This window comes from Ambystoma mexicanum, chromosome 5p, assembly GCF_040938575.1.
Source record: "Ambystoma mexicanum isolate Mex_15411 chromosome 5p, UKY_AmexF1_1, whole genome shotgun sequence".
NCBI lineage: Eukaryota > Metazoa > Chordata > Amphibia > Caudata > Ambystomatidae > Ambystoma > Ambystoma mexicanum.
Genome location: NC_090930.1, coordinates 526,004,502 through 526,026,301, shown reverse-complemented (window position 1 = coordinate 526,026,301; position 21,800 = coordinate 526,004,502). Strand labels below are relative to the sequence as shown.

The 21,800-nt window shown below is 46.8% G+C and overlaps 1 protein-coding gene across 1 annotated transcript in view; it reads right to left on the bottom strand.

The window, feature by feature from the left end:
• LOC138481063 (uncharacterized) overlaps nucleotides 1-21,800 on the bottom strand; it is a 344,599-nt gene that overhangs the window by 159,610 nt on the left and 163,189 nt on the right. The window lies entirely within an intron of this gene.

The following is a 21,800-nucleotide window of genomic DNA, read 5'->3' as shown; positions in this document are numbered from 1 at the left end:
AGGGGAGTACCTGCAGGTCCACAAAGCTGTGTGTGTAGTCCCTGAAAGATGCTGCTTGACTTCAGGAGAGGACAGGGACATGTGGAGTGCCCATCCCGGATTGCAGTGTGCTCCCTCCTTAGATTGAGTTGGCGATTATGGAGGGGTGGAAGTAGCCTACTTGGTGTTATATCCGCCTTACGTCCCGCTACGCGGTGATGTAAGGCGTCTTGAATAAAAACCCCGCCCCCGCTCCACGAGGGCAGTTCCGGGGCAGGACAGCAACACCTCTGTGTCCGTGTCCCCACTGCTCCTGCTGGAGCTGCGCAGCGGGGCCTTGGAGCCAGAGGCCCTCATCTCCTGTTTCCCGCCAAGGCATCGGCCAGGGCACAGGACTTAACACTGGCGACGAGGGAAGCAGTAAGAACGGCACACCGACGCCACCTAATACAGCCCTAGGCAAGGGCGACATTTTTGGAATCACGGTGGGGGGCCCAACCCCCACCAAGAGAAAAAAAATATATTTTTTTTTAGTTTCTCCAAACACCAAGAAAGCAACGTTGGATCACTCCAGTTCTTCCCACAACTACCACTACCTCAGCACCGGGAGGCCCAATACCGATGGACAGTCATCTCTGGGCCCACCAGGTGGTGATTAGGGGAGACAAGTGCAAGCCTCGTGTCCAACACGCTGATACATGACATTCCCAAGGTGAGAGGGGATCGCATCACATGCATACAGACAGGCACCAGATCAACGCACCATGGCAACTGGCACATCCATGCCCACGCCCAGCACGCCCTCAAGAATGGCTGCCAACTTATTACCATCCACGCCACACACGCCAGCAAGGAGGGACAACGATCGCACTCAGCCCTTTCGACCCATACACCGACCCATCCTCGGTTGGTCCTCGGTGGCAGCTGTGGATACAGAAATTCGAAATGGATTGCAAAGACATTACCATGTCTAGAAAAATGAGGTCGCACCTCCTACTGAATGTCGGGGATGAGGTTCTACGCATATTCAACTCACTGGCGATAACAGATGGCCTCGAGGTCTACCAACAAACCAAGGATGCTCTGACGGCCCACTTCATGCCCCAGCTGAATCCAGACTATGAAACGTTCATCTTCTGCACCACCATCCAGCTGGAGGAAGAGACACTGGATGCCTATCACACCAGGCTCCGGAAACTCGCAATCTCATGTGAATTCGCCGACATTGAAAAGGAGATCCGACGCCAGATTATCAATGGCATACACTCCGAGAAGCTAAGGAGAATGGTGCTAAGCGAAAAAGGCATATCTCTGACCAGAATCCTGGAACTTCGCCGCCAGAGGGAATTGGCACATGCCGGAGTAGCACACATGGGCACGGCCCTGCAGAAACTCCAGCCGGCACTTTCGATGGTGACTGTGGCCCAAATCACGAACTGCCAATACATGAGGGACGAAGCCAGCAGAAACAGCACGCACCCCAGATGGCAACAAAAAATCCAGGGACCCACAGAATGTGGGTGGTGCGGAGGACCTTGCCACGGAAGACGCAACTGCCCGGCCCAAGGTACCACATGCGGCGCATGTGGCAGAAAAGACCATTACGCAAAGGTATGCAGGTCATTGGGGCTGCCACAACAACCCCAAACACCCCAAGACAAAACCTTGGGAAAGAAGAAGAAACAAACCAGTGCTCGCCGAGTCAAGACCGCCAATTCGTCGACTGAGGAGGAAGGGGACTATGTGACACACACCCAGCAAGAAGCGGCAAACGACCAATGGAAAAAAGGAAAGAAAGTGATTTCAGCACTAAACTACGGGGACATGACACCTAAAAGGAAACTGAGAAGACGGAAATGCCAAGTAGCAATCCAAGGACAAGATACACAAAGGACCATAGACACTGGGGCATCCGTCAACGTCATGCCACTAACTGCATTCAGAAGACTACGGCCCTTACCAGTCCTGAAAACAACAGACACACTATTGTTTGCGTATGGGTGCAAAACTCCACTCCTCATAGTAGGAAGATTCCGGACCACACTCAGCAAGGGTGATAAATCACTGCAGTCCAAAATCAACCTAGTGAACACAGTAATTGAGTGCCTACTGAGTGGAGACGCGGCAGAGGATCTGGGACTCATAAGTTTCATATGTGAGGTGACCAAGTCACAAGACATCGACAGCATTCTAGGAAAGTACCCGAAACTCCTCAAGGGGATTGGATGCCTCAAAGGAAAGTCCATCAAGCTTCATATCAATGAGCCCGTCCAACCACGAGCAGTGCGACACCGAAGAACGCCATTCCACATACGAAACCAGGTGGAGAAAGAGCTCCGGGCACTCGAAAAAGCGGGCATCATTGAAGAAGTGACTGGACCAACACCGTGGGTGTTGCCCATGGTCATCACCAAGAAACCCAAACAACCTGGAAAACTGAGGATATGCATTGACATGCGCCTCCCCAACGCGGCGATAAAACGGGAGCGACACATCACCCCAACCCTCGATGAAATAGTAGCAGACCTCACAGGATCCAAAATCTTCTCCAAAGTCGACCTCAATGCCAGATATCACCAACTGAAACTCCACCAGGATTCCAGGTACATCACAACGTTCTCCACCCACATAGGCCTATGCAGATACAAGTGGCTCAGCTTCAGAATCTCCTCTGCGGCCGAAGTATTTCAGCAACTATCCAGGAGGTGATACGCGGCATCCCGGGGTACTCAACGTCAGCAATGATATTCTCATCCACGCAGAGAGCAAGGTAGAGCACGTACGACGGCTCCTCACGCTACTCAGCAGGCTAGAGGGTGCAGGGCTAACAATCCACAAGGACAAGTGTGAGTTCCTAAAGGAAAATATCTCATTCTTTGGATATACTTTCAACAGCGCAGGCATCTCGGCAGATCGTCAAAAAGTAGCGTACATCCGGGCTGCCTCGCCCCCCACCACACCAACGGAGGTACGCAGTTTTCTAGGAATGGCAACCTACTGCGGAAGGTTCATCCCCAACCTGGCCACACTATCGGAACCCCTTAGAGAACTCACGAAGGCCAGCACGAAATGGGTTTGGAGCGCCACCTGCCAAGAAGCGTTTGAACAAATCAAGGCGTCACTCTCGGCAGACACCACCATGGCGTATTACGATCCCACATTATCGAAAGAACTGTATGTTGACGCCAGCCCAGTGGGTCTAGGAACTATCCTCCTAAAAGTGGCCAACACAGAAGAGTCAATGCCGATCGCATATGCCTCCCGCGCCCTGACACCGACGGAGCAACGGTACCCCCATATTGAAAAGGAAGCGATCGCAGTGCTGTGGGGCTGTCGCCATTTTCATCTATACCTGTACGGCCGAAAGTTGAAGGCGTAGATGGACCATAAACCACTCCTCCCCATCTTCACTGGCTCGTCATCACACCCCCCAGCCAGGATCGGAAAGTGGCTACTACACCTACAACAATATGACTTTGAGCTGGCATACCAGCCAGGCAGCGGAAACCCAGCAGATTTCCTGTCCAGGCACTCAAGAGTGGCCACGCCGGGGGGAGATACACGTGGTGGAAGAAACGGAAGAACACATCTGTCAGGTGGTTCACACAATGAAACCAAGAGCCATCAGCATTGAAGACATTGTAGAAGCCACGCAAGCCGACCCATGCTGTGACCTAGTAAAAGACACAATCATCTCTGGTGAATGGAAATCTTTCCTACGGAATATTCACAATCGAACGGTTGAAGCAAAAGAATTCCTCGCTGGCACCTTCACAGTAAGACAAGATCTATCAATCACAGAGGAAGGGCTCATTCTAAGAGGGACCCGAATCGTCATCCCCCCAAGCATGCAGGACAGAGTCATGGCATTGGCGCACAAAGGTCACCAGGGAATGGTAAGAACCAAGGCCCGGATCAGACACTGTGTCTGGTTCCCACACATCAATGAAAAAGTGGAGCAACTCATCACAACATGCCTCCCTTGCCAAATAACGGGGGCTCCACCCAATCCCGAGCCCATACTGTCGGCTGAGCGGGGGTCCCCGAGATGGGACACCATCAGCGTGGAGTTCTGCAAGATACAGGAGGGCACGTACCTACTAGTGGCGATCGACGACCACTCCAGGTACCTTGAGGTTGAAATCGTAACCTCCACGGCAGCAGAGGTGGTCATACCCGCAACAGAGAAAATGTTCGCCACTCATGGCCTTCCAAGGCGGATTCGGAGTGACAATGGCCCACCGTTCCAAGGAGAGGAATTCAAGAAGTACCTCAACGATCTCAACATTCACTACCACCACATAATGCCTAGATGGCCACAGGCCAACGGCGACGTGGAACGATTTATGCAAACAATCAACACATTTCTGCGCCTGTCTCGCATCAACTCAAGCCCCTGGAGAGTGAACTTGTACAGATTCCTGAGGAATTACAGAGTAACACCCCACAGCACAACGGGGATACCACCGGCAGACATTATGTACGGAACGATAATCAACTCGTCCATCCCACACCACCCGGGCAGGGGTACGGACACGTATAACAGGGCACGCATGGAACAAAGGAGGACCGTGGCGAACAAACACATGAGCAGCAAGAGAAATGCCAGGAGGTCCCATCACCGAGTCGGTGACCAGGTAGTAATGGTGAGAAACCCATCCAAGTCAAAGTTGGACACCCAGTACGACTCCGTCCAATGGACCATAACCCAAAGACACAGAACCATGATAACAGCTAAGAAGGGACAAAGACAAGTCACAAGAAACGTGTCTTGGTTCAAGGCAGTATCGAGAGACCTGTGGACTGACGGCGAGCCGTGACCAGAGGAAGAAGAAGACCCGCAAAATGAAGAGGAGCGCTACCATCAGGAAGATGACGCACGCAAGGACGGCAGAGTGGAAGAGCCGCTGAGCGAACCAGAGGTGGACGAGGCGAACAACAAAGGTGAGCAACCCAGTCGGAGTCAGGGGATAGCACCCTGGGGTGGACGGTATGCCCTAAGAACTGTGCACAGACCCCCTGTTAGACTCAAAGACTATGGGCCTCATTACGACCCAGGCAGAGTACCATGGTGCTATTAGCACCATGGTCCATGCCGGTGTTCGCCATGGCGGAATGGGGAATTACCACCCCATTCCGAGGTTGGTGGGGTGGTAATTCCCCATGCCACCATGGCCCTTCCCCATTCCCATTTTTGCCCCATAGGGCTCAATGGGAATGGGGAAGGCGCTAATAATGGTACCGCAAATTGCGGTACCGTTATTAGCACCAAAGTCCCTTTGTGGGTCCCTACTTTAACGGCTGGAAAAACCAGCCGTTAAGGTCGGGTCCCGCAAAGGGACCTCGTAATGAAGCGTTAAGGGTTTAACGGCGCCGACACCTTTTACAGCGCCGTTAAACCCTTAACGCCAGGGTCGTAATGAGGCCCTATGAGTGGTAAAAGACCAGCCCGCGAGGCTACTGAACTCTCTGTTTCAAATCATTTGTTAAAAGCACTATTGTTTGTTAATGTTTTGTTGGGAAAAAAGGAGGAACGTTATATCCGCCTTACGTCCCGCTACGCGGTGACGTAAGGCATCATGAATAAAAACCCCCGCCCCCACTCCGCGTGGGCAGTTCCAGGGCAGGACAGCAACACCTCTGTGTCCGTGTCCTCACTGCTCCTGCTGGAGCTGCGCAGCGGGGCCTTGGAGCCCAAGGCCCTCATCTCCTGTTTCCCGCCTACGCATCGGCCGGGGGACAGGACTGAACACTTGGGTCTGATGTTCCTGCTGTCCTATGCAGCATTGGTACTTGAAGATCAGTGTCAAGCTATAATAAATGACACATGTACTTGAATGGTATGGTTTGGGAATATACTGGGTTACCAAACTAGGAGTTCACTTGGGATTGTCAAACCGGGAATATAGTACGATTGTGAAAAAGGATGATATACTGTTATTGTGAAAACTGGGAATTGTTGGCAGATGAATACGTCATCCATAGCTTCTGCCCCTCTGCTGGCCCAATAATGCACAGGTGAAAATCGTTACTCACTGATATGATATGATATGGCATTTATAACGCGCCTATACACAAGTGTTTCAAGGCGCGACGAGGCAAGGGAGGGGGAACAAAGGGGAAGACAGAACAACAATCCTACTAGACCAGGTGTCATTCAGATCGCGCAAGTGCAGGGGAGGGGAAAAGGGAAAAGTGTGTGGGGGAAGGGAGAGGGGAAAGTGTAGTACATGGGATAGTTGAATAAATAAGATAAATAAAAACGGCCACTGGTGGCAAGTGCAAGGTAAGTGCAGATATAAGTGCTGGTAGGGGGACTGTATGGATACAGAAAACTGTCCCCCGGTGCAGGGGGTGCCAGGGAGGCAGTGCAGGAGGGCAACTGGCAGGGCCCGAGAATCAGAAAGGGGGCCAAGTAACAAGTGCAGTTTCTGCCAGGAATTCACCAGGGGAGAAGGGGGGAGAAAGCAGAGGCAAAGATGAAGGTTTTGAGGTGCTTCCGGAACGGAACCGGAGATGGTTCTCCTAAAGTGAGACACCCATACAGCCCATATCCCGGACAGGTACAACAGGATATGAACACAATTTAAACTGACAATGGCACAAGTAAAAACAAAAAATAAAAAAATACAATATGCATCCATTATACACAAAGCACATATGCACTGGACATGAAGAAAACACACTAAGTCATATATGCATTTTTATGTGAGGAATATTAACATTGCAATCATAGAGGCATGAAGAACACTAACATAGCAATATATATGCCAAATGCAAGACAAACAATATGTGAATCTAGCACACCAACACAGAAACGCGTGAACAGAGAGAGGTCGAGAAAATTCCTGTCCAGTACCCACAGGATGCCCCATAGGGCGATGGGCGACTGGCGATTGGGGGAGACTCAATACCGAAGACTCTCAGCAGATCCACGAACGTAAGTATGACATAGGCCTTCAAAAACAGGGGAGGGAATTTTTTGTATATTGAGGGATTATGATGAAGTAAGAAGATTGAAGAATAAGGAGATGGCTTCTGATAAGGATCAGGAAAGACTATGTAGTACACCTCGTTATGGGGTAATAATAATAAGAGAAAAATACTTACTTCACCAGGAGTCGGTAAGACAGCATAGTGTAATTATTTGTATAGTACTTGTGTAGTAATTGCTAATTGTTGGCACCAGCCTTATGTTATTAGACAGGTTTTGTGAAAAGTGGATGTTTTGTGTATATTGCAATATATTGTGGAGGACGTGAAGTTGTGGTGTGGACCAAGGAGTCTGGTCCTGAGTGAGAGCAGTGAGGTGGAGCTTCTCAGGGTGTGAGTGTTGTTGTGGTGTTAATCAGAGGGTTTGGAGGGCACAGCGAGGTGGGGCTGTTGGAGCGTGAGGTGTTTGTGGTGCCACTTGATACTATTGGGTGATACAGGAAGCATGGTCTTAGAAAAAAAGGCACAGAATTATTGGGAGTAAGAGAAGTATTGTTGGGGAAGAGTGTGAAAGGGAGGTAAAAAGAGGGTGAGCGAGAGTTGAAATAAAAATGTGGTATTAGTAAGTTACATTGTGACTTATTACCATGGGAGACACTCCCATTATTCACCTATGTAAAACACTGCCCCGATATAAGGATAAAATACTTAAGTATCACGCTCAGTTGGAGAAGGGCACTGCGGTCAACATTTTTAATGACTTGGCTGCATGAGGGCGCACACTCCAAATCAGTACTGCAACACATGTCTACATATTTACATGCTGCATACAAGGGAAAGCAGTTGCAGTGTTGGCTAGCCATTCTGGATCTGTGGAAAATGTATGGTGAGGAGATAGAGGAGCCACCCGTGAAGGAATGGATGCTCAATTAGCATGACGAGGAGGGCACAGCACCCATGGCTCTGCCCCCTCCTCCACAGAACAAAACACTATAAGTAGACAAGAAAACAGGTAAGCAAAGACCAATGTTCACACACATGGAATATGACGAGCGCCGGGAGTTGCAGGCAAAATTGACAGAAGCCGAGGAGGAGGTTTAGAGAGAAAGAGGCAGGCAGGACGACAGAGATGAGACGGCGATCATGCCAAATGAGTGGGTAGGAGGACAAATAATGCTCAAATTGGACAGAAAGGGCACAGAAAATTTTATAGAAAGAGAAAGGGAAGTTAGAGAAAGAAAAACAGGATGAAGAAGAAAGAGTAAGAGAAAAGTGAGAGGCAGACAGAGAGAAGAAGAAAGAGAAAGGGAGAGACAGAGAGACGCAGAAAGTGAAAGAGGAAGGAAAAAAGGAAGAGAGGAAGAGAGAGAGACATTGAGAGATGGAAAGAAGTAAGGAAAGGTGACAAAAGGAAATTGATGAGGTTATTAGAGGACATACATTCCCAGACAGAGAGAGAGATAGGGTGCCAGAATAGAGAGGAAGAGAAAGGAAGTGGATGAGATAGTTAAAAACATACTCTTCCAGATGAAGAAGAGGGAGAAGCCATACGAAGGAGGTTTGGTAATTTATACAGGAGCAAGAGGGATAAAACTAGCAGCATACAGGGGAGCAGGAGAGGGTCTCTGCAAAATCAGACAAGGAATGTATTGGAGGAAGTGATGAGTGGAACATATAGAACAAGCCCCCCGAGGAGATTAGATTTTGAAGGCAGGGAAGATGATGAAAATGGGGAGTGTGATGACACTATGTTTGAGGAAGAAGAGAAAGAGGAAGATGGAAAGGAGGAGGGCGCACAAGCCCGTTGAATATTCCAGATGACCGAAAAAGTAATCAAACAGTCTAAAAGAGAGGACACTGTATGGGAATAGGTTGAGAAATATACTTTACTTTATTACATTTGTACCGCACACAATGGACCCGTAGGCATGATGGCGCATACAGACAAACAATCACAAAGATATAAAACATAAAATATAAACGGGAGGGCAGGATACAAAATGTAAACAGCAGCACAATCACCAGAGAAAAAGTGAGAAAACTATCGAGAGGTCAATTAATCATAAAATAAAAGGTGATCCCGTTCAAACCGGAGGCATCAGAGTATACGTTTACAATTTGAGCTTCCCATAGAGAGATATTTACAAGATCTGAGGTAAGAGAGTAAAGTGCTGAGCCCACAACCCACTAGAACGACTCCAGGGAATGTACTACCAGGGCGAAAGAGAATTAGTATGACAGATGCATGCGGTACCGAAGACAAAGGATACGGCTGCACTTGTACAGGGCACTGGGTTTATACAGTTCCCTCTAGTAGAGAAAGGGGGAGGATTGCCCCAATATATTATGTGGCCACATATGGACAAAAATAATGTAATTTCTAAATTGCCATTACTGACATCAGGGGCAGGTAAATGGATCTATGAATTAGAGGGAATGTCAGCGGGAATGCCTTTAGCGGTAGGTGATATAAAAATCCTGCTTGCTGCTATATTGGGGGAGCAGTCATATGACATTTGGAAGCAGGCGGGATACCCTGAAGTGACAGCACAGAACACCAACCACGACTGATCACAATTCTGTACCCAGATTCGCCAGATATGAGTGCAATCTTAGCTCATAAAATAAGAGAGGACGAGGATCCAAAAGCTTGCATTCAGGACATTCAAGAGAAATGACTGTTAGAAACCAGAGAACTGTGGGACAAAACATGACTACATTTTATTATCTTTCATGACCAGGACTTCCAGAGGGAGTGCAAAGACAATTGAAAAAGATTGTAGGGATGGAAGCGAAGCTATGCACAAGGAGTACAGCTGGTACAGCCTGCAGCTAATGGGAATTTGGAAGAAAGAGGAGAATATAACTATTTTCCATGGGTGCAAGGGTTTGTGCCCAGAGGTAGAGGGTTTGGATTTCAGGCTCCACAAGGAGGAGGGTTTAATGGATGGTCACCTAGATTTGGAGGGCAGACATAGCAATGTTGGACATGCAGGAAGGTGTGGCACATTTCATGCATATGTAGAAATTGGGGACAGGTTGCAACAGAACTGGCAAGCAGCAGATCCAAGAGGGGGATAGTATACCCCCTACCATATAGTGCCAACTGAATACTAGGACCAAGATCACACACATTATCAGGCACAAGCGCCACAAATACAACTCAAGCAGCAAGGGATGCCAAACCAAATGCAACAAGCACCAATGCAAACAGAGTGAGCCCCAGTGCAGATACAGCAGGCCACGCTGGAGACACAAGCACTGACACAACAGAATGCAGTGACACTATGGAACGCAGACATATTGCCACAAGCACCCACACCTAGAATAGGTTGTGTGACAGTACTGGGTGGGAATCCTTTCACTGGCACAGGACTGCACTTATACCCACAATAGGACAGCCCAGAGAAAGTCTTGATGTGTTCCCTCCTATCAGTTACACCAGACCCACAAGAGGAACCGAGAGTCGGGGTAACCATAGGTGACAAAACATTTTCCTTCCTTGTAGATACAGGGGAGACTCGATACTGTGTTAGCGAAGAGAAATTACCAATGCCAGGCATCACCATAAATGCACAAGGATTTTCTGGGGTGACAACTATGGTTCCTTTTACAGACACCTTACCTATAACTATTGTAGAACTTGACATGTCCATGCCACTATTGTACTCTCGCAAGACACCAGGTTACATATTGAGGAGAAACTTTATGAGCAAATTAAACCTGATGATATCATTTGTGGACATGGGGATAATATGCTCTACCCCAGGGATTCATTATGTAAATGCTCAAAAATTAATAAGAGCATTCTATGGCCAGGAAGCACAAAGGAGCGTGCCATTAGCCCAGAAGTATTCCTTTACAGGGTACGCATGTAGTTAGTATCACTTGCAAGAATATAAGACAGACTATTGAGGCTACGCACAGAATCTTTGTTTCAACCAGAAGTACCCATGGACGTGGAGGAAGGGTAGATAATTACAATAGAGCTAGAAGCAGCAATAGTGAGGGAGGACAGAGCAATTCTGCACAGAGTTGATGAGGAAGGGGTAAACTGGAGGACAGTGATAGCTCTTGATGAAGGGCATTGATTGACTGACAACAGATGAAGACTTAATTTTCTCAGATGACGAAGTAATATTCAACATTAGTATTACATATTAGCTACAAATTTAAAAAAGGGAGATACCCCAGAGAATGTCACTAGTAAAACAGGTTCTGACTTTTCTCCAAGTAGATTTGACACATGTAGCAAGCACCTTGTGGACCACCAGTCCATACGATGTTGGTCTGTTAAAAGGAGTGGGGCAGTCAAAAATAAATTGAAACAAGGAACTATTTTACTATGGAAAGACAATACCCCATGTCAAAAGAAGCTGACAAAGGTTTATATGACACCATTGCTGCCTTAATGCGGCAAGGGATAGTAGTACCATCTGAATCCCCATGTAACATGGCTGTGCAGCCAGTGAAGAAAACGACAAGGGGATCGTGGAGATTTATCCAGGATTTACACCCCCTGAAAAAGCAGAGTTCCCATTGGTCTCAGACCCAGCCACAATATTGTGCAATATCCCATCCAAAGCTAAATATTTCACAGTCATTGATTTAAAGAATGATTTCCTTTCATTTCCACTCCATTAAGAGTGTCAATATTTGACATGGTTTACTTACTGCAGGGTAAAACTGAAACATACTTATTTATTATTATTATTATTATTATTATTAGCATTATTAGCATTGTTATTAGCATTATTATTACCACTCTAGGGGCACTGCAAATCACCCTTGGTCTTCAACTGGGTGCTTGCTGCAGATGGACTTGGGAAACATACAACTTGACAGCACAGTGATACAATATGTAGACAACATCCTAGTGTGCAGCATGACAGAGGAAGAGTGCAGGAGAGACAAAAATAAAGCTGATGACAGTACTGGCAGAAAAGGGGTACAGGTTGACAAAGAGAAAATACAATATTAGCAAGAAGATGTCCTGTGTATAGGTCAGTTAAAATACAGGAAGGGAGGAAGGTGACACCTGAAAGAGCAAAAGCAATAATGAAGACACAGGCCACAACCAGTGAAAGGGTTATAGCAATTTCTAGGCCTTTGCAATTATTTGATTATAGTACATATTTAAGACCCCTTTTAAAAGAACTAAAAGAGGCGCAGAAAGAGAACAGTGACATAGCCTGGACAGGCAAGATGATAGATGCCTTTGATGAACTGAAATTAACAATGAGCACAGCTCCCGTGTTAGGAATTCCTGATTACAATGAATCATTATTTTTATTGTTCTATTCAAATGGAGTAGTGATGACAGCTGTCCCTGCCCAGAAAACTACCATGGAACATGAGCCATTAGCATTCAACAGTGGGATGTTAGATCCAGTCATGAGAGGACAATACCCATGTGAACAAGCATTGGCGGCAGCAGCCTTCGCAATAGATAAATCTGCCACTATCACCATGGGATGCACAGTTGCATTATATGTTGAATATGCTCTATACGCAATTCTTAAAAAGCCCTAAGACACATTGACCACACACAGAGTGTCTGGTAATTGTCATTATACCATCAAAATTGTTAAATGCAGAATAGTCAACCCAGCCAAATTTATAGCAGTACCAGTAAAAAAAGTAGACAACGTGCATGACTGCACAAAGAATACTAAATACTATGACAAAATACCATTGTCAAGGAAAATGCCCTAGGAGGTGGGATAATTCTCTTCATTGATGGGTCATCGTCAGTGGACCAGGAGATGGGCAAAAGGCACAGTGGCACTGAAGTAGTGAAAGCAACAGATTTGAAACAGTGATAAGTGTGAGATTGCCAGCGCATTTTCTCTGCCCAGACAGCAGAATTGGTAGCGCCAAATTTTAGCAATTGAGACGCATAAAGATGAGGTGGTAACTGTGTATTTTGACTCCACCCTACATGATGCCAACAGTACACGCAGGACTGCCACGTTGGAAGAGGTGCGGCTTACTGCACGCAGAGAGCATGCCAGTGCAGCATGCACTGCTATTGGACAGGCTCATAGGCGCACTCCATCTCCCATCGGCCATCATTGTGGTGAAATGTGCAGTGAAAACCAGGGGTAAAGATTTAATTTCTCGCAGCAATGAGGCAGCTGATCAAGAAGCAAAAAGAGCAGCATGTTATTCTGAAATATTTGATATTGTGACTGCACCGAGCAAATATACACGTTGTGAGACAGGCATGGTTTCAAGAGAAATGACACAGACAACAGATGCATATTTCTTAACAAAACTTAATGAATGTTCAGGATGGTGTAACGCCTAACTAACCCTAGGCAATGGTGGGATTTCCCCAACCTAAATAAATCTAAGGAAAGTCTGTGTTTACAAGTCCAAATCAAAAGTCTGTCTGTGTAAAAACCTTTGCTTGTCCTCACAACTACAACACAATCTAGTGGGGAAATGTTCTCAACCAAATATAAGTGTTCTGGTTCAATACAGTTCCAATGTGACTTTGTTTCAAACAGGTTGGCACATTGTGAAGATACCTTCTGTAGATTCACAGGTATCAGAATGAGGGTCTTGGGTTTCCCTTCCCCAAGTTCCAATGTAAGCAAGTTCATACAACACTGTGATCTTGGTATTCCCTTCCCCAAGATAAACACTCTTCAGTTCTCAGGGTTCCTTTCCCCAAGATTTGTACTGAGCAATTGAATTTTTTCTTCTGTTCACAAGTTTACAAAAGAATACACTGTCCTCTTGACCCTTCCTTTGGTTAGCTTCACCAAGGATACACACTAATTTGCTGCTGTTCTAATATTTAGTGGTTTCTGGTCTAGGCGCAGTTGTCAGACCACATGGCCCATCCACTACAGGTCACACAACCAACAACCAGATGCCTTGTCTATAATTTGACTCTTGATATTGACAATGTCAGTGTTTGTGAACCTTCCTGGTCTAAGCGCAGTTGTCAGACCACACAATCCACCCATCCCAGGTTACATAACCATAAGTTTTCCGTTGTTCTGTAATATTCAGGACAACTCTTGAATGTCTTTATGAGTCTTACGCATTATTCTTAAGGTGTTTTTTTGGCAGTGAGTTACTTGATACACTTGATTGTCCCAGAATGTTTATGCAGTCTTTAGCATTTCATAATCTGAACAAGTAACATTTTTCCTTTCATTCAATTCTTTAGAATTGGAGCATTCACTTGGTTTCACTCAAACCACGACTTTCCTGTCGCCCAATATTCAGTAAATGCAATGGTGCGCTGTGCCGACTTGAATACCACCTTTCATTTAGTTTGGTATTCAATAAATGTGGTTTAAGTTGTGCAGCACCTTTCATTTGGTTCGATGTTCAAAAAAGGCAGTTTTAAGTTGTGCAGCACTTTTCATTTGGCTTGGTATTGAATACATGCAGTTTGCAGTTTTAAGTCGTGCAACACCTTTCATTTGGTTCAGTATTCAATAAAGGGGATTTTAAGTTGTGCAACACCTTTCATTTGGTTCAATATTCAATAAAAGAAGTTTTAAGTTGTGCTTGTGTTAAATAACACCATTCACTTAGTTCGGTATTCATAAAATGTTCATTTGTATTCCTTTCGTGGGCCGTTACAATTTCCATGGTCCCTGGGAGCGCTCTGGTATTCCTAGTGTCTCCCGACACTTACCGGGTCTCTGCAGCTCCATTCGGTGGCTTCTCCCCAAGCAGGAACAGTAACTCACCATTTCACTGGGTGCTCCATTGCTCATTTGCCGACCTTCGTGCTTGGCTTCACCTCTGCTCCTTGGCAGCGCCTGCTGTACGCCTTCCCTCACAAGGGTTCCCTGTCCTGCACAGTTACCTCTGCAAGACTTTCAGGATCTCAGTCGGCATCTCAGCGTTTTGGCTTCTCGCTTCTCAGCACAGCAACTTTCTCTGTTCCTTCTGCGACTGCATCTGCATCTCACATGTGCTTCTGATTTTCACCTTTTGTACTGCTCCCTACTACTAAAAGGCTGCAGGTGAAACGAGGTATACTCAATTGCATGACCCTGTTTAAGCCTATTAGTGTGACATGCCTGATCTTTGCTACTACATGCCACCAGACCACTCTTCTTTGTCCCAATACCAGTGTGGTGTTTATAATAGGAACTTTGCACTACTCCTAGTTGTTTCTTCTTCTTCCCAGTACTTAAAGGAAAACTACAGAAAAAGATAGGATGAGATTGGCAATTGCCCATAAAGGCTAAAGGAGATGAGGGTAGGTCAAAATTAGGAAAGGGGGAATACCATGTCTTGCCTTTAGGCACCCTCTCTCCAATCCCCCCAATTCCCAAAAACAATCCACTCCATTACTTGTCCACCCCAGGGTTGGGATCCGAAAGCGATGGCCCTTCTCTAGCCACCTGAACAGAAGATCCCTGGGGAGTAGAGGTGAGAGTACCTTCAGGTTTCACACAACGTGGACACAACATGGTAATGAATGAGGGTTTCAATACATTGCCCATACCACAAATAATTGAACTGCAATGGAGGGTGCCACCAGAGGAGCAATAATTATGGAAACAAAGGGGGTGCTCATTGTGCCCCACAGATGCAATGCGACGGCAGGAGAGCACTGGGAAGCCAGTTATGCCCTTAGGGCTGCTTAAAGTATCACTAGATTAATTACATCACATTGAGGGTGTGTCTTGCAGTGTTGATTTCGATGGAGTGGTTAATCCCAAACTTAGTGGAACATGTTGCAGAATTTGTAATAAATTATATTACGTGGCAATAATTTACATCAGGTCAGACTTTGCGAACAGTGAGAGTAGCAATACCCCGTCCTACTGGATCATTTCAGCATTTGCATATTGACTATATAGATATGCTCCAAATTTGTAATGGCTATAGATATATGCTAGTAGTTGTATGTCCTTTTTCCCAATGGATTGAAGCAGGCCCATACACAAATCATGATGCCACATGTGCAGTAAAGTTCCTTGTATGTGAGGCATTTCCAAGGTGTGGAGTGTTTGAAGTGTGCTCAGGTCTCACAATGGACCACATTTTGTATATGAATTATTTGAGCAGATCACTATCCTATTGAGTATTAAGCACACATTTCCCTCTGCTTACCACCCACAAGTGAACAGATATTGTGAATGCTCAACGGCCTCCTAAAGGAGCGAATTGTTAAACTAAAAGTGATAATATACTCAATTCGAGCACGTAGAATAATTGAGGGGTCAGACCACAATGGAGTTAACCATTTCTTAGTAAAATGCCCACATTGATGACGGCGCACTTTGTCTTCTCAGAACAAAATGTAGTTAACTATTTTTCATTAAAATGCCCATATTGATGGCAGCGTACTTTTTTCTCTTAGGACAACTACCATCCACGGCAAAAATAACCTTTTCTACAAAATCAAGACGAGAAGACTGCTTACGTAAAGCCTCATATCATACCATCAGTAAGTACGAACTTAGATATATTTGGACCACGCTGTAATTCATGACACAAAAGTGAATGCTTTGAAAAAGCTGTACGTAATCCCATACATTACAACCAAAACTTTCCTTTCTCAACAGATATTTGGAACAGTAATTTGTACAACAACAAAAATAAGCACTCAGCATAAAATCAACAGGGAAACCTAATCCCCTCCCCTGTGGAACCGTCCCCAAAAGGACGGGGAAACACGTGTCAGGAATCAAAATATCCCAGTGAGGAAACTGGGATCAACACAAAGGGAAACGAAATGTCCCAGTGAGGCAACTGGGACTAACAAAATTGTAACTACCGAGTACCACGCTATCTTCAAATGGAAAATAGAATATCCCAGTGAGGAAATTGGAACTAATACAAAGGGAAACAAAATGCCCCAGTGAGGCAACTGGGACTAACAAAATTGCAATTACTAAGCATTACGCTATTCTCAAACATCCATGTGCGGGAACTGGGACCAACATAATTGCAACTACTAAGCATCACGCTATCCTCAAGTAAAACAAAAAGGACACACAATCAGTACTCAATGGATTTACTCCTGATCATTACCAACCAAATTGCTTTGAACATTCTATCTCTAACTCAAATTGGAACAACACATTTTCCCTAAAAGGAAGGGGAAATTCAGCCACAAATCACTTATGAACAAATGATTGGACAAGTGAAACTATCAGGCTAAATCAAGATTGACATCATCAAACAGCCACAAGTATTGTTATTGATTAGTAATTTCTGACTTAAGGATGAAACAAATACATTAACATTTCTGTTGAATCAAATCACAAAGTGGTAACAGAGCTCTTTATTTTCAAGTGGCAAAAGTGCTTACCAGGGCTATAACTCTCTTATCTATTCTTAAACTAAAAGTGACCCTTAAAAAAGGATGGCTCCATTGCCTTCCTTTAGCCCTGTTTGCATTACACAATCAGCCCGGCTCTGACCATCACCTGACTCCACATGAGCTGGTGACAGAAAGCTGCATGCGCATACCCCTTGCTCCTCCACGCTCAAGCGCAAACTGATGACGAAAATGTTTCTACTGTATTGGGTCATGTGATGAATCCGATGGTGTCATCACTCCTTTTTCTTTGGTAGCCTCTCTCCATGTGGCCAGGGGACAGCAGCCACTACCTGATCCTGACCTGGGTTGGGGGGCTATATGAGAGAGGACCACATGGGGGAGGTGACCCTCAGGGGGATAATATGGCATCATCTGATGAAGATGCATACCCCCTTTCCCTTTTAGGGACATTCACTCCTTGTCTCAAGCTTGTATGGTTTATTGTAAATGTTCCCCCAATGCACACAACACCTGGTAAAAACCTCTTCCAGGATCATGTAGAAAGAAAGGCATTCCCATATGTATAAGAATGCTGAGACGAGGAGGCTGAAGGGAGCAATGCAGATCCATGATGCCTAGAACTACATAGTGTGCTCTAGTAGTTACGAGCATATGACGAGCATATGACAGGTACTGGGAGATTTAATAGGCCGGAACCTGACTGAACACAGGGAGAGCTACCTGGGAAGACACAGCTGCTTAAGGTCAATTGAGGGACTGCTAAGCCACTGTGGAGAAGTCTGTGGAGTCATCCAGCTCAAGGCAGAAGTAGGAAGGCTGCAGCAAATGGTTCACTGTGCTTGAACCGCACCAGAAGAAGAAGGTGAGTCTGGTTGGCGTCCGCGGGAACCGGAGAGCAGCACCTCAGTCACAGGAACACAGAGAGAGGCTCAGCCACCAAAGCTGTGCAAACCGGCGAATGAGGACGGTGAGTCCGCAAGCTGGATGTAGAGTACTGAAACGCTGCTCCCTGTTTTTAACGTGAGATACCTGAAGTCCTCTGCTGTTAGGACTTGATGGTCGTGTAGATGATGAAACCTCCGTCCCCAAGTACCACACGAGCAAAATAGCAATATTACTGCTCGTGCAATCTTTGAGGTCACAGGTGTAGAGTACCGTCAGCCTGGAACCAGGAACGCCGCAAGGACCCCCCTGACCACTGTAAGGCAAGCAACCAGGTTTGACAAATGGAAGCAATCCCAATCAGAGCAATACAATATCACTACAGAAGGCTTACCTAATGCAGGTGACAGGGTACCCAGGATAAGGTGAATGGACAGGGGTCTGCAGTAGTCGACGGCGGTAGGGGACAGTTGTTGCACAGCAGGGCACTCCAGTTGGGTGGTAATAACACCTGATGCAGGAGAAAAAACATGAGCCAAAGGCGGAGCCAGGAGAGTCGAAAATCAGTCCGGTAAACAATCCGAGGTCAAAGCACCAAGAGATAATGTCAAATGCAGAGGAAAATCCAATAACAATTCCAATGGAAGGCCGAGGTCAAAATCAAAGTAAGTCGTCAGAACAAATGCAGAAGTACCAAAGGAAGGCGAAGGGGAATCCGGGAAGCAGCCCGTGGTCGAGATAATCAAGAGCAACAAAATCCATGAGAACGCCAACAGTACTAACGAAGTCAGCTGTGAAGCGGTGAATGTGAGTCAGTATGGTCCTTTTGAATACGAAGGTGATCACATGATTCAGTCACATGATCATGCTCTGTGCACCGTGGATTGTTTCTTTACGTGCAGCTCCTTGACACGTGATGCGTGCTCCGCGTCTCACTGCTCAGACCAGGTCCCTTCCTGGTCACGTGGCGAATCGCGTGACGAGCCCAGTGGTGCCGGTGCCTCGGGCGCCCGGTGGCAAGCCACCACGGCAGTCGCCAATGTAGAAAAGGGGACAGCACCGGGCGCACTGGATGCATGTCCTTCCGAGAGTGCCAAGTGCCATCGCCCACTCGGCGTCGGCAGACCTGCATAGGTAAGTGGGACCCACTCTGTCTGGGAACCTGAAGTGTTTGTTGTTTCGCTAACGGGGCCGCTAACGGGGGCGTGACAGAGCCCCCCCTCAAAGGCCCACGACCCCGTGGGCTGGAAGGGTGATCCCTATGGAAACGGGCCACTAACAACGGGGCATGAACATCTGAAGAGGGTACCCAAGATCGGTCTTCCGGACCATAACCCAGCCAGTCTACTAGGTACTGCAAACGACCCCTAAAGAGACAGGAACCCAGGATGGCGCTGACCTCGATTTCATCTTGGGACTCTACAGAAACAGGAGCAGGAGGAGAGACAATGCAAGTTGGATCAGGGCATGGCTTAAGTAACGAGGTATGGAAAACCGGGTGCAATCTCCAGCTAGAGGGGACAGCGAGGCGATAAGCCACCGGGTTCAGGACCTTGGAGACCCGATATGGGCCGACAAAACGTGGGAGCAATTTATGGCAACCTGATATGTGCAAATGGCGTTGGACAACCAAACCCGCTCACCCACACGATAGGCAGGGGCATCCGTCCTCTTCCTGTTAGCAGCCGTCCTCATGGAAGCCTGCGCTTCTTGGAGATGGATGAGTGTCTGGGCATGGACTGAGGTCAGGTCGCGGGCACAAGCGTTAGCAGCAGGAGTACTGATGGGGGCAAAATCGGGGAATGGTAGAGTGCGTGGGTGTTGGCCATAAAGGGAGTAGAATAGGGAAAAGCCTGTAGAGGAATGTACAGCATTGTTGTATGCAAACTCCGCAAGATGAAGCGAGTTAAGCCAGGTATATTGGTACTGAAGGGATAAACAACGTAAGTACTGTTCTAATGCCTGGTTGACCCTCTCAGTCTGACCGTCACTCTCAGGATGGTAGGCAGAGGAAAAGCATGCATGGATGCCAAGGAGCTTGGTAAGAGCCAACCAAAAGCGTGATGTGAATTGTGAGCCACGATCTGACACGATAACTTGTGGAAAGCCGAACAGACAAAAGACAGACCTAAAGAACATCCGGGCCAGGGAAGGAGCAGTAGGAATACCTTTACAAGGCACAAAACGGGCCATCTTGGTGTAGGAATCTACTACAACCCAAATTGTATCGTAGCCTTGTGTACGAGGTAAGTCAGTGATCAGGTCCATCGAGACCGTATGCCAAGGCCTTGGAGGTATGGGCAGGGGTTGTAATAATCCTAGTGTGCGGCCCCTTTGAGTCTGACACTGGGCGCATACTGCGCAGGTATTCACGTATGCTTCCACGTCACGCCGCATCGATGGCCACCAGCACCAGCGTTTCAGCAGATCTAAGGTGCATCGCTGCCCTGGGTGACCATTTATGAGTGTGTTGTGGGTCCAATCCAGTGCTTGATTACGGGTGTTGTTAGTGGGCAAAAACAGCTTCCCTTGCATAAAAGGTAACCCCTCCTGAAAAACCGGATCCCACTCAGTCAGAGCCTGAGGATGGTGTAATACCCATTGGCGAATGGCGGATAACATGGATTGCGAGGGAATGCAAGCACATACTACGTGTCCCTTGCCTAACAGTGTGTCTGGAAAGGGTGGAAGAGATACCCCCCTGGTGAACGGGACAAGGCGTCCGCCTTACCATGAACCACCCCTGGCCTGTGTTTAACCACGAAATCATAAGCTGCAAAGAAGAGATGCCAAAGGACCTGTCTGCTGTTAACACATTTTAGTGACGCCAGATCCTGCAGGTTCTTGTGATCGGTGTAAACGACTGTCTGGTGTTTGGCTCCCAGGAGGTGGTATCTCCAAACTTGAAAATCATCTTTTATGGCAAGGAGCTCCTTTTCAGTGACTGTGTAGTGTGTTTCGGTCGGCGTGAACTTCCTTGAATGGTAAGCCACCGGATGTAGCTGACCGGTGGTCGGGCAAGGCTGGGAAAAAACTGCACCTAATGCAAACGAGGATGCGTCCGCCTCCACGATGAAAGGGAGCTCCGGATCCGGATGTTGTAGGACCGGAGCGGTGGTAAAAGAGGTTTTAAGAGTATCGAATGCCACCTGATGGTCATTAGACCATTCGAAGGGTACAAGAGGACTTGTCAAGGCTGTTAGTGGGGCAACAATGGAGGAAAAGTTGGAAATTAAACGCTGATAAAAATTTGCAAACCCTAAAAAGGACTGCAGTTGCTTGAGCGTAACAGGTACTGGCCAGTCCGTGATAGCACGGATTTTTGACTGGTTCATCGCCAACCCCCCGGGTGAGATGTAAAACCCCAGGAATACGTCCTCTTTTGTGTGAAACATACTCTTCTCTGGTTTCGAAAATAGAGCGTTCTTTCTGAGTTGTGATAACACTTCCCTGACGTGAACAATGTGTTCCTCAAGTGTAGGGGAGAACACTAGTATACCATCTAAATATACCACAGCATAAATGTCCAAGATGTCACTAAACACATCGTTTATAAAATGCTGGAAGGTGGCAGGGGCGTTACATAAGCCGAAGGGCATCACGGTATATTCAAACAATCCCTGGCAAGTGCAGAATGCTGTTTTGCACTTGTCCCCACGGCGCATGCGAGTCAGGTTGTATGCCCCCTGGAGATCTAGCTTGATGTAGATGGAAGCATGGGTTAGTTTATCTAAGA